General features: G+C 42.5%; 1 long non-coding RNA gene across 1 annotated transcript; it reads right to left on the bottom strand.

Annotated features, from left to right (window-relative positions):
• Positions 1–1549: 1549 nt before the first annotated feature.
• Positions 1550–7457, bottom strand: LOC144035215 (uncharacterized). Its single transcript, XR_013288391.1, has 3 exons — positions 7282–7457; positions 3555–4180; positions 1550–2505 (listed from the first exon to the last, which is right to left on the bottom strand). It is a non-coding gene; the product is annotated as an uncharacterized LOC144035215 (long non-coding RNA).
• Between the last annotated feature and the right edge of the window lie 3937 nt (positions 7458–11394).

Below are 11394 nucleotides of genomic sequence, written 5' to 3'. Positions count from 1 at the left end.
AGAATTTATTTTTTTCTTACAAATAATTCTATTGCTGATAAAATTGGTACAAAAATACATCCTATTATTATTAGCGACCAAGCACCAGTTTCCCTTACCCTACAAGTTGATACCTTTAAACCACCCCCGACATGGCGTTTTAACATCTCACTGTTAAATGACGGAGAGTTTGACAAAATTATAAGAAGAGAGTGGGCAGATTTTTCAGAAATAAAGGTAACCTTAATAAGGTAAACCTTACTAGCATGTCACAGCGGGATGATAAGTAGGCAGTTATATCGTTGGATGCAGAAAAAGCCTTCGACAAAGTTAACTGGTCCTTCCTCTTTGCTGTTTTAAATACATTTGACTTTGGGAAGTCATTTATTCACTGGGTGTCAGTATTATATGATTCTCCTGAAGCTACAGTTACTACCAATGGGATTATATCTCAGAGTTTTACTCTACAGAGAGGCAAAAGACAGGGATGCCCATTGTCCCCTTTATTATTTGCGATATTTATTGAGCTGCTTGCATTAGCTATACGCCAGGAAAGGAGGATTCAAGGACATAAACACACATACAACATAACATGAAATTAATCTATGTGTTGATATTTTACTTTATTTAGAAAACCTGCTATCTCGTTAGGGGAAGTATTTAACTTAACTAAATTCTCACGTCAGATTATTCTATTAACTGGACAAAATCAACACTACTACCTATTACAGAAAATTCATGGAACCCTGCAAGCCAGGACCCACGCTATTAATTTCCTGTGACTTGGAGCGCTGGAATAATCTTCCCATTTCTCTAATTGTCACGATTGCGGAGTGGAGGACCCAAATGCAGGAAGGCAGGTGAACCACGGCAGGGATGCATATTATACTGAAAACGATTTATTTAACAAAAAACACTAACAGGTTTACTGGGTGAACAAAACCAACAAAGATCTGAAAAGACCAAAAATCAAAGTGGTGACAGCGACAATGATCCAACCAAGACTGAACAAAACCAGGGAACTAAATACAAGATGAGAGACACCTGGACAAGACACAAGTGGCTGGGGGAGATGATTGGATGACGAGTACAGGTGCAAACAAAACCTTACAAGTCAGACAGGACACCAATCATAACAGCGGGTACTGTTATGATTGGAGGGACGGATCCCAGACATCCCAAACAAAAGTCAAACATGGCAGTGGGACCAGGCAAAGAGCACAGGCGTAGAGGCCAGGGGCTGCAGCGGCACAGGCGAACAGGCCAGGGGCTGCAGCGGCACAGGCGAACAGGCCAGGGGCTGCAGCGGCACAGGCGAACAGGCCAGGGGCTGCAGCGGCATGACGTGCGCCGCCGGAAAGAGAACTGGTGGCGGCCGCAGGACGTGCGCCGCCGGAACTGGTGGCGGCCGCAGGACAGAAATTGAAGGCGGGCGCAGCACGTACGCCGCTGTAAACTGAAACGGGTGCTTGCCTCTTGCTCTGCTGGGTCCATTTTTGGTTGGATCATTCTGTCACAGTTGCAGAGTGGAGGGCCCAAATGCAGGGAGGCTGGAGAACCACGGCAAGGATGCATGTTATACTGAAAATGATTTATTTAACAAAAAACACTAACAGGTGTACAAAACCAACAAAGATCTGAAAAGACCAAAAATTTAAGTAACATCAAAACAGCAGTGGTGACAATGATCCAACCCAGACAGAGGGGAGACCGGAGACTATATACACACACACATTAACGACACAACAAGACACACCTGGAGCAAGACACAAGTGGCTGAGGGCACGGATTGGTTGACACGAGGAAGGGCAGGATTACACTCAAGACCAAGGGAGACACACAACCAAAAACAGAAACCAAACATGACAGTACCCCTCTCTCAAGGGACGGATCCCAGACGTCCCAAACAAAAGTCAAACATGGCAGTGAGGCCAGGAAGAGGGCACAGGCGTAGAGGCCAGGAGCTGCAGCGGCACAGAAGAACAGGCCAGGGGCTGCAGCGGCATGACGTGCGCCGCCGGAACGGGAACTGGTGCTTGCCGCTTGCGCTGCTGCTGCTCATTCTGTCACGATTGCGGAGTGGAGGACCCAAATGCAGGGAGGCAGGAGAACCACGGCAGGGATGCATGTTATACTGAAAACGATTTATTTAACAAAAAACACTAACAGGTGTACTGGGTGAACAAAACCAACAAAGATATGAAAAGACCAAAAAATCAAAGTAACATCAAAACATCAAAACCAGGGAACTAAATACAAGCCAACTGACGAGACAACGAGAGACACCTGGACAAGACACAAGTGGCAGGGGGAGATGATTGGATGACACAAGGGAACAGGATGACGAGTACAGGTGCAAACAAAACCTTACAAGTCAGACAGGACACCAATCATAACACTAATAGGATGAATAGCCACCATTAAAATGAAAGTTTTACCCAAAATAAATTATTTGTTCTCAATGATTCCATTCAAACCTACGTCTAACTGGTTCCAGTTGTTGGACTCGGCCGTTACAAAATTCTCCTGGACAAAAAAAAAAAAAGAGCAAAGATTAGTCTATCTACTCTTCAGAAAAGTATATCCAAAGGAGGTCTAGAGGCACCAAATTGCATGCACTACTATATAGCTAACCAGCTACAATATAACATTTTATGGGCACAACCCAACAGAGATAATAAACCCAATGATTCCTGCCACCCTGACCACCTGGTGGAAGGCACTAGAAATTACAAAAGCCCAATTGGAGCCCTGTGGAGGCTGTGAAGGAATTACACATCTCCACCAACTTTTCTCAGATAATATGTTTATATCATATACATCCTTGCTCCAAAAATACAAAATAAAAAACTGACATTTTTTGACATTATCTGCAAGTTAAAAGTATGATAAAGAAACAAATTCCAACACTTCGGGGTACATTCCAACCGCCTGTTTTAGCAAAAAAATATTACCAAGCTTTCTCCGACAACAACAAAAAAACTCTCAAAAATATATGTTACTTTCGTATACTGATAAAATGTCTCTACCCATCTCAAAATGGGAGACAGAATTGTATATAGCTCCGGGATCTGACTTTTGGATTCAAGTTTGTGAAAACGTATTTAAAATGACAAAACACACAAATTTATCACTCATTACTTATCCAAGATAAAATTATTCATAGAACATACATTACTCAATATATGATGAAGAAAATGGGAATCTCAGACTCCGACATTTGTCTCCAGTGTTTACAAAACACTACAGACACTTATTTTCATGCTTTATGGTTATGCACTCCGGTTATGTATTTCTGGACTAAAGTATTAGAAAAACTTTCCGCTATCTTGGACTGTAGGATACCTTTATCTCCAAACTTGTGTTTGCTAGGTGACCTAACAACAACTGACTTACCACGTAAACAATTTCAATCTACACTCGTAGCCCTTACTATCGCTAAAAAAACAATTCTTGTTTACTGGAAAAATGAACAAACTGAATATCGACCAATGGTCTAACCTCCTCATAAATCACATTTTGTTGGAAAAAATATCTGCCTCCAATAAAAAACAAATATCAAAATTTATACAAACATGGTCTACGGCGGCTGTGTCTTGGCCGTTCCCTGTATCTCTTGGGGGGTGCTGCCTTGTGGTGATCTCCCGAGTGTCCGGCTCGGCTCTGCCCCGGCAACGCGGTTCGGGGCGGCTGAGCCTCCGGGGTGCCCTGTGGTTCCCTCTCCCCTCCCACTTCGTCCCCCTTGCCGCCTCTCCCTCCTCGCCTCCCCCCGCCTCGGTCCCTTCTCCCTTGTCACCCTTCCCCTCTCTCTGTTGCCCTGCCGCCGCCCCTTGCCCTTCTTGTCGTCTCCTACCCCCGTCCCGTCCCTCTACCCCGTCCACCTTCCTCCCCTCCCCTGGGCCGGGGACTCCAGCCCGAGTCTCGGGGCTCCAGGGGCTGGGCAGGCGGGGGTGGGTGTTGTGCCAGCCCCGCTCCAGTGAGCCTCCTGGCACCTTGGGTGGGCCCCAGTATCCAGGGGGCGAGCCCTATCGCCCTGCCGTGCTGTCTCCATCTGCCCGCCGGGGTCCCATTGGGTGGTGTTGGTGGGGGGCTGGTGGTGATGGAGGCGGGTGTGCCTCCTGCCCCCGCCGGGTTAGGAGAGGCCCCGTTCCAAAACCTGCAGGACTTCGGCGCTCGAGGACCGGGTTTGCCCGCCCCTGCCCTAGGAGATGCACAGATGGACAGATATGAAAGGAATACAATACTATGTAAAAAGTCATCTGACTTGAAGTGTCATTTCCGTCAGTATTTTAACACATTTACACAAACACATGAAGCATTTAAAAAAAAAAAAGATATATATATATATATATGGGGATCGATCTGGCAACAAGAATTAAATACATTTTATTTGAGGTTTGATTGCCATGGTTTTTCAGTTATCCAAATTTAGGGTGGCTGCATATGGTAGTAACATACAGGTTGATGAAATGAATGTCTGTAGAATTTTAGAAGACAGCCCCTAGGAAAAGCTCTGAGTGGCTTAAAAGGAGGCCACAAAGAGTTTGTGTAAATAACACCCTGTCTAAGGTTGCAAAGTGCTCAACAGGATCCCCTTTAAGGATGTGTCTTGTCACCTTTGTTATTTATCCTATATACTAATTGTTGTCGTAGTTCATTTGAGTCATCTATCTTAAAGTATGCTGATGATTCAGTCATTCTCGGTCTTCTACAGGACCAGGGGATGGACCATGGGCCTGTTTTGAATTATTTTATCAAATGGTGTGAGCAGTCAGATTTACAACTCAATGTTGTCAAGACTAACATGCGGTTTGATTCCCGTAGGAACACACCTACTATGCAACCAACCATTATTAAAGCTTCACCAGCAGAAACAGTCAGCCAATATAAATATTTAGGAATTATTTTGGACAACAAGCTGACGTTTGAGGCTAACGCAGACAAAATTCTGAAGAATGCCAATCAGAGTTTGCTCTGTTTGAGGAAGTTGAGGACTTTTCATATTGACAACTCACTTGTGAAAATGTTCTATTCATTATTTGTTGAATCTTTACTCACATTTGCAATAATTTGTTGTTTTGGCAATCTCAGCCTGGTTAATAAAAACAAGCTAGCAGGTGTTGTTAAGCAGTGTAGAAAGATAACTGTGGTTGATTTTATTTATATCACCTAGGTCTACCAGATTAGATGTATTCGAAGGGATAAGAACATCCCGGCAGACCCCCAGTATTGCCTTTTTAAAGAGTTTCGGTTATTGCCATCAGGAAGGAGGTTGGCTTTTTCTAAGAAGGCAAAGTCAAATAGATACCTGAGATCATTTGTACCATCAGCTGTTAAATTTTTTAATCAATTATGAGTTGTATTCCTTGTATCCTGATGACAATTATGACTTGTTTTATTGTTTGTTTTCTGTGTTTGATTGTGAGGCATTGTTGCACATAAAATTGCCCTTCGGGGACAATAAAGATATATATAATATGGATTATGTCTAAATGTTATGTGGAATATATGTTATATAGCAATGTGGTAATATTGTGGGTAGCATGACTGCCATACAGGTAGGCGATCCAAGTTCCGGGTCTATGTGTAGTCTTCCCAAGCCTGTGTGGGTTTCCAGTTGAAAAAAAGAAAAGCTAGCAATTGCCTATTAGTGCACAGATGTCAAAGGATGTTTCAGTTAAGTCCAAACTGACGATTGATGGCTGTCGACAGTTCTCCAGTACGCTGAACACCATTTCACACACATTCGACTCCCGGCTCCATCCTGCTTCCTATTGTTGTTGCTATTTGGGCACCTGGGAAGATGCAGCATTACATAGGAGAATAAGGAATGCGAATCGAGCGGGACCAAGCTGCGACAGGTCATGTGGTGAAGATGGTGTTGGTATAATTGAGGATAATGACAGCTGGAATAGGTACACCATTAAGTACACATATACTTGAGTTAGCAGTGGTGTCCAGCTGCAAAAACAAATCAAAACACTTGGTGTGTTGTAGTGAAGCTGAACAAAAATGTAAATTACAGCCAATGTGTGATAAACATAATGTATTGTATATTTGACAAAGCTCTCCTATTTTACATGATTAGCATGGCAAACATATCGCTTTTGTAGGCAAATATCCACTCGCCAAGCTGGAATTTACCCAAGATCATTAATCCATGCCCATGTGCTTCAGATACCTTTTGACCTTTACGTCTGTTTAAACTTTGGAGTGGATTCTTGCATGAAGTGCACTGCGACTTGCCAACTGAGTCAGGAGACGCGCTCTTCATCTGTCGGCCCACTCCATAATTTATAGCGCTTGTCACAGTGACAGGTGTCTGACGTGAGGTCCACTGAGGATCGATAACCGGCGACTGAAGTCGGGCCATAGCGCCACCGCGCAAGTCCCGTGGGAAATAGCAGAGGCAAATAAAGTTTGTCAGGGCGGTTTAATCAAAATGTCATATCTCCTCTGTCCGCAGTAAGAATCTTAAAATTACGAGCGTATGTGTCACCAACATTTAGCTAAATTTAAAGACAAATCCAGAACATTGAAAGTATATATATATATATATATATATATATATATATATATAAAATGGGGTGGGGTTGGGGGGCTGCGTACAGTTTGTGTACTGTAACTCGCCAAAGCTTGGCTCTGCTCAATGAGATGTTTGCGCAAGCACAATGTTGAAAAATGCATTCAAAAGCTGAAGTATTGGCATCATATTTCTTTTGTTTACTAGTTGGAGGGTAAAGACATATCAGCGCTGGGCTGATTTAATGATAAGATCAGCAAAGTCAAAAACAAAACATTTGCCGCAAATGTTGCATTATAACACATGCTTTTTGTTTATTGACATGATTTTTTTGGGCGTTCCTGTGACTGTCTTGAGCCCATTTGCCTGAAAAAAAACCCTTCCTGTCTGGTGGAATCTTCACTCTTGCTGATCAGGATATATTACAAAGAAATCACATCTGGATAGGCCACCTACCTTCAATATCAATGGCGCGATGTACTAAAGAATTTGTATTGCTTTGATGGTCTTAATAAATTCATTAATAACTGCCTCATTTTGGTAACTACGGAATTTGTGGATGTGGCTGGGCCAATTCTGGCTGTCTTATATATATATATATATATATATATATAAGATATATATATATATATATATATATATATATATATATATATATATATATATATATACAGACGCTCCCCTACTTACGAACATTCGAGTTACGAACAACGGTACATACGAACATGTCAAAAAATGTTCGGAAAGAGATGCTGTAAGTTAGATTTTTTACTGCGCACCTTTTTCCGAGTACTGTAGTGCTTCTTTCCGCCGCTAATACCGCCGCTTGGCGCTGTGAGAGCTCACCCAGCATTGGAGGCTCAGCAACGTGTCGAGGAGGAGGAAGAAAAATAAACGCCTGTCGCTCATAGATAAAGCCATCGCACTCTTCGAGCAGCAAGACCCAACTATTGAACGTTGCACAAAGGTTGCAAATCAATTGAATGATGTCATACAGTGCTACCGCATCATTTATGATGAAAAAAGAAGAAAACTGTGCAATCGTAGTTAGATTGCTTCTTTCGGCCAGTTTCTAGTAAATCCTCCAAGGAAGATACTCATCAACCCTCATCTTCTTCTCCGCGACCCTCAACTTCTTCCTACATTGAAGTTACGGAGGAGGAAGTAACTTTTGAAGCCCATTCCAGCGACGACGAAGAACCTCTCATGATATAAAATCCTCCTCTTCCTCCTCCATCAAATCCTTAAGCATCGAGTACATCTTCCAAAAGTAAGTTAAACTTCATTTTATTTATCTTATTACGTACATGTACATACTGTGTGTGTCTCTCGCTCTCTCTCTCTAACATACGTAGTACAGTACTGTACGTATTCTCTTTAAACATAAATTATAATACAAAATATAGCACTGAAGCAACTTACGAACAAATTCACCTTACGAACGATCGCTCGGAACGTAACTCGTTCGTAAGTTGGGGAGCGTCTGTATATATATATATATATATATATATATATATATATATAATTATACAACTGCCCGCCGTTTCTCAATTTAATTAGTTTGACGCTCCCGACAGACCTCGACTCCATCCCTTCCGTCAGTATGGTTTGCCAAGATATATTTCTTTCAACACTTTTCACGTGTTTAGCACTCGCGAAATCAGAGAAATACAATTGTTGGCACTATTAATTACACCAGGCGTAGCAGGTGAGTGTGACGCTATGACTTATCGGTCGGTATCTTTCCTTTAACACTGTCATATGGTGCTTCTGGAGTCGCAATGTTAATAGTTCTTTTTATTTATTTTTATTTATTTATTTATTTATTTTTTCTGAGAGAGCTCAGTATTGTTTATTCGGTAATTTTACCGATTCGACATGTCATCATCATTGCTCTCTCTCTTTATTTTTTATTTTTTTATTTTGTATGTGGGTGAGTATGTGCGTGTGTGTGTGTGCATGTGTGTGAGTGTGTACTCATTAGTTTACTTAAAAATCCCATACCGTTCACCTAAACCGAATACTTCAGAATCCAGCTAGAGTCGAGAGGTTGTCAGGAGACCCGAGGAATGATCAAAGAAAAGAAAGTGAAATCCAGCACCGACCAGACATTACCTACTACCCACTGGGTTACCAACCAGAGTCTTTCCCCAACCCCAGAAAGATCTAAATTCCAACAAATTAGGGAGACCTCAAGAGACCAAAGGAGAGACTGAGGAAAGGAAGGAAGGATAGATGAAGCAGAGTGAGATCCACAGACATCAGCTTCCACCGATTCAACGACCAGAGGAAGAAGTAGATTGTGTTTGAATTTCGACAGATGCTGGTGTGGTGGATCTGGCATGCATGAACACCTCCACCAAAGAGGGGAGCCGTCGACCCCGGCCAGGACAGAGCAAAAACAACCCCCCAGGGCCCCCCAGGCCACGGCAGCGCCAAGGGACAACCCCCGGGCCCCGCAGGGGCCACCGGCCGGAGAGCAAACCCAGGAGCGCCCCCCACCCCAACACGGTCCGCGCTCCCAACCCAACGCACCCCCACCAACCACCAGCCCCCCAGACCCTGACGCCCAAACCCCGGGGACCCCCCGCACCCACGCATTGGTGCCGGAGAGGGGCCAGACAGCGGAACGGCGAGGGCACCCACCCCCACCTCCAGCTGCGTGGTGGGATGGAACACTGGGGGCAGAAGGGGAGATGGAAGCACCGGGGGACGGGCGGCACCCCCGAACCCTAAGCCCAGAGGGGAAAGGCTCCGGTCGTCACGCCAGCGTCCTTAGTGAAAGCAAACCCTGTTACTGAGTTCGCCAGCTCAACGACTGGCGAACTCTACCCCTACACCGTGAATGTGACCCCACCCAGTGTATATACAAGTGTGTGTGTGTGTGTGGTGCATTAAAATTGGGAGCAGGTGAGATGGAGCAGAGGAAAATGATATCCCCCCCGCTCCGATCCACCTGCCTCCCAGACATGTCAGTGAATGTATGTGGTGCATTAAAAAAATAGGGGGAGCGTGGTGGCGCGGAGAGGGCCACGGATGGGGGACCGCAGCACTGCTTAATACTGCGGTCTGCCCCAACCGATGGCACTTAGTCCAGAAATACATAACAGGAGTGCATAACCATAAAGCATGAAAATAAGTGTCTGTAGTGTTTTGTAAACACTGGAGACAAATGTCGGAGTCTGAGAGTCCCATTTTCTTCATCATATATTGAGTAATGTATGTTCTATGAATAATTTTATATTGGATAATTTGTAAATTTGTGTGTTTTGCCATTTTAAATACGTTCTGAATCCAAAAGTCAGATTCCGGAGCTATAGACAATAGTCTGTCTCCCATTTCGAGATGGGTAAAGACTTTTTATCAGTATACGAAAGTAACTTATATATTTTTTTTGTTGTTGTCGGAGAAAGCTTGGTAATATCTTTAGCTAAAACAGGCGTTTGGAGCGTACCCCGAAGTGTTGGAATTTGTTTCTTTATCATACTTTTAACTTGCAGATAATGTAAAAAAATTCTGTTTTTTATTTTGTATTTTTAGAACAAGGATGTATATGATATAAACATATTATCTGAGAAAAGATGGTGGAGATGTGTAATTCCTTTCTGCTCCCACACACCTAAATAAAACGATTGGTTGTTAAGTTGAAAGTCGGGGTACTGCCATAGGGGAGAAAGCCCGCAGGGCTCCACTTGGGCTTTTGTAATTTCTAATGCCTTCCACCAGGCAGTGAGGGTGGCAGAAATCATTGGGTTTTTAAAACAATTGTGTCGCTTGATCGATGTTGTAATAAAGAGTAAATCTAAAAGTCTGAGGTTATTACAATCCTTCTGTTCTAGTTCCAGCCAACAGTTACTATCTCTGCTGGGTTGTCCCCATAGAATGATATATTGTATCTGGTTAGCTATATAGTAGTGCATAAAATGTGGTTCCTCTAGACCTCCTTTGGATTTACTTTTCTGAAGAGAAGATAGACTAATCTTTGCTTTTTTTTTATTCCAGCAAAATGACTGGAAACAGTTCGACGTAGGTTTGAATGGAATCATTGAGAAAAAATAATTTATTTTGAGTAAAACTTTCATTTTAATGGTGGCTATTTGTCCTATTAGAGAAATAGGAAGATTATTCCAGCGCTCCAAGTCACTATAAATGCTATCCATAAGTGGAGTAAAGTTTAAATGAATTAAATCAGTTAATTTAGGTGTGGTTTTTATGCATAAGTATTTTAAATTACCTATAGGAAATGAATAGTGTGGGTCCTGGCTTGCAGGGTTCCACGATTTTTTTGTAATAGGTAGTAGTATTGATTTTATCCAGTTAATACAATAATCTGATAAATGTGAGAATTTAGTTATTAAGTTAAATACTTCCCCTAACGAAATAATGAAGTAAAATATCATCGGCATATAGATTAATTTTGTGATCTGTTACCCCAGAGTGAATTCCTTGAATCCTTCTTTCTTGGCGTATAGCTAATGCAAGCGGCTCCAAAAATATTGCAAACAATAATGGGGACAGTGGGCATCCCTGCCTTGTGCCTCTCTGTAGAGTAAAACTCTGAGATATAATCCCATTAGTAGTAACTGTAGCTTTAGGAGAATCATATAATACTGACACCTTATGAATAAATGACTTCCCAAAGCCAAATTTATTTAAAACAGCAAAGAGGAAGAACCAGTTAACTTTGTCAAAAGCTTTTTCTGCATCCAATGATATAATAACTGCCTTTTTATCATGCCGCTGTGACATGCTAACAAGGTTAAAGAGCCTCCTAATATTATTATTAGAGTGACGACCTTTAATAAAGCCTGTTTGGTCGCTATGAATGATTGTCGAGATTACTGTTTCTCGTCTAGATGCGAAAGCCTTGGCGATAATTTTAATATCAGTGT

This window comes from Vanacampus margaritifer, chromosome 15, assembly GCF_051991255.1.
Source record: "Vanacampus margaritifer isolate UIUO_Vmar chromosome 15, RoL_Vmar_1.0, whole genome shotgun sequence".
Lineage (NCBI taxonomy): Eukaryota > Metazoa > Chordata > Actinopteri > Syngnathiformes > Syngnathidae > Vanacampus > Vanacampus margaritifer.
The sequence above is the reverse complement of the archived record's forward strand: the minus strand, read 5'-3'. Positions and strand labels throughout refer to the sequence as shown.